The sequence below is a fragment of the Trichechus manatus genome, unplaced genomic scaffold, assembly GCF_000243295.1.
Source record: "Trichechus manatus latirostris isolate Lorelei unplaced genomic scaffold, TriManLat1.0 scaffold00231, whole genome shotgun sequence".
Lineage (NCBI taxonomy): Eukaryota > Metazoa > Chordata > Mammalia > Sirenia > Trichechidae > Trichechus > Trichechus manatus.
Window position 1 is genome coordinate 2,704,927 of NW_004444167.1, and position 3,142 is coordinate 2,708,068.

Consider the following 3,142-nt stretch of genomic DNA (forward strand, 5'->3'; position numbering starts at 1 on the left):
CTGAGGCACTTCCTATTCATCATCAAAATAATTGTTTTAAAATCAATAGTCAACTTACGGTTCTGTTGGCATATTATCTTTCCACATACTGAAAAGGAATTTCTTCTGAATTACCTAGGCAACCTGCATACTTCTAATGGTAAGAAATCTTTTAGGCTGTCAGTGACCTAAGGGTTGAATATAGATTGAAGAAAGAAGAAACACCGATTTATAGCTCACATTTTATCTAATCTTGGCCATTACATGAAGAGAAATGAGTCATCCATCAACATTGTTCAACAGAGTTTTGATGGTTTTTATTTTCTCTCAAGAAAGGCCCAATTCTTTGAAAGATACAGATTTGACAGTTCCAAGAACTAACGTTCTAGCTCTATAATTATATCAAAATCAATTTACGAAAGACAGTTGCTAGTTGTTTTTCTCTTTTTGACTTTTTTTTTTCAAAGACAAGACAATGACTGTCAAAAGCCCAGTTGATAGCCTTCTCATTCATCCTTAGACTTTTTTTTTTTTAATCATTGACAACCTAAGGATTGAAAAGTAGCTAACTGGGAGAAATTATATTATTATGCTGACCCTTACGACAAGGAAGATTTTTTTCGGCAGTACTTGCTGCAGAGAATCCACCTTGCTATTAGCAAAAGCTATTCTTTCCTGTTATATTCCTTGCAGACAGATTTGCAGTGAACTGTCTTCCTTCTGAAACTACCACCTATATTGAGAGAATGCATGGATTAGAAATGTGTGCTAGTTAACAGAAATGTTATTATAACTCTAAGACAAGGTACACAAATGGAGAATTATCATCCCTTATGTCGAACCCAGTTTAAGTAATTCTCCAAGTTTGTTCAGCTGTTACTTTCTACACTATGCTTGTGATGAACCTGCAAGATCTCATAGCATTATCTTCATTCATGTAGGTTTGATCTTCTTGAGAGAAAGGCCCCTTCAACTCTGATGCCATGTTGTGGTGAGACCCATATCCTCATAGCAATCTGCCTGCTTAGTCAGCCAGACCCTCAGGGTGAGGCTTGTGATCTGTCGTGTTGCTCAGTTACATGAGTGGATGTCACTTCACCTCACAGCTTTAGCTATACCAATTGCCTTCTGCCCTAAATTCACCTATTGTCTCTGAGATGCAAGGCATCACTGGACCCATTGGAGACTGCTCACACTACCTTGAGATTGCTTTCCTCAGAAGGTGCCCTGCAAGACTGGATGGCAAAATCTAGACATTCAGATGTGATGAGCTTTGCAGAGTGAACTTGACCAATGGGAGACAAGCAACAGAGGGACTTTCTGTAGCACAGCTGTTCTCTCAGATGTCCCTCACTGAACAACTGACTGTGCTTGTTATATGGCTGCAGCCAGCTCAGAAATGCACCCCCTAGAGTTGGCTCCCCCTCCTTCCTTCATCATTTTACCTCACTCCTAATTTTCTGAGATTTCGCTGGCTCATGAAATGTTGGTACTTAGGTTTTGTTTTTGTTTTTCTTCAAGCTCTCTTTTTTATGGAACCTGGACTAAGACAATCATAGTTTATACATTCTTAATGAAAAAAAAATCAACCATATTCTCCTTTCTTCCTTTTTATTTACATCACTTCTTTTCTTTTTATTCTTCTTTTTTTTATTTTTTGTTTAGATTTTATAACTAACCATGAGGATATCCTACAGAATTAGCAAGAGTCAAAAAGTGTATATGTGTTTGGAGGGAATATAGGCCATATTGTTTTTCTGTTTAAATGTACCTAATTCCTCAAACAGCCCCCAAATTAAGATTTATCATTATTCTTGATAGGAGCCCTAGTAGCACACACAGTGGTTAAGTGCTTGGCTGCTAACTGAAAGGTCTGCTGTTCTAACCCAGCAGCTGTTCCACAGGAGAAAGATGTGGCAGTCTGCGTCCCTAAAGATTACAACCTAGGAAACCCTATGGGGCAGTTCAACTCCATCCTATGGGTCAGAATCGACTCTGGCAATGATTTTCAGCTTATTAGCCTCAATAGAAAAAATGTCATCTGAATATGACTTAGTAGTATTGCTGTCAAATTGTAGAGCATTGCTGATAGGAAATATTCAGTCATAGTACCTTGATAGATGTAAGATAATTTAAAATAATTACATAATTAATACATTAATCTGTATTAGGAGGGTTTTTTTGGTCAGTAAAATTTTAGCTAAAAATGTATACAATGTAATATTAGAGACTGAAAGGTCCTCAGTGTTCACTTGGTCTTAACTTTTATTTATGATACAGGCAATTAAGTCTCAGAAAGATGAAGTGACTTTCCCAGTAACACAGTTTCCCAGATTCAGACTCAGCTAAGACATAGGTCATCTGAGTCAAGGACCAAAGCTTTAAGTCACTTGTAGTTAGTTTGATATATGCCTCATCTTTAATGTTCTCTCTATCCCAATTTCAAGAAACCACAAAAAGAAGTTCTTGTTGTTAGGTGCTGTTGAGTCGATTCTGACTCATAATGACCCCATGTGACAGAGTAGAACTGCCCCACAGCGTTTTCTAGACTGTAATCTTTATGCAGCAGATCACCAGGTCTTTTCTCTTGTGGAGCCACTGGTAGGTTCAAACCCCTGACCTTTCGGTTAGCAGACAAGCACTTAACCATTGTGCCACCAGGGCTTCTTATACAACTAGAAAGGGGAAAAAAAAAAAAAAAAAAGCTTGAGGGAACTGAACACTAGACTTTGAAAAAATCTTGTTAAAATGACAGATTTTATTTATCTCCCCTACTAAAAAACTAGCTTATAAACTTTGTTTCTTAAATACCAAGAAACAAAACCCATTGCTTCCAAGTTGATACCAACTCATGATGATCCCGTGTATTCAGAGTAGAACTGCTCATAGAGTTTTCTTGGCTGTGATCTTTATGGAAGCATATCACCAGCCTTTCTTTCATGGTGCAGCTGGATAGGTTCGAATTGCCAACCTTTCAGTTAGTACTCGAGGGCAAACCATTTTCATCACCTAAATAGATACTGCAAAAGACAAGGCCGTGAATGCTAAATGAGTCAATCTCATGTCTTTCCAAAAGGCATGGCTTTAGACCACAGGCAATGAGGCTTTTGGCAGTGCTTTGCCATTTCATTATAATACTTTACTTTGTCTTCCTGAGCAGCCG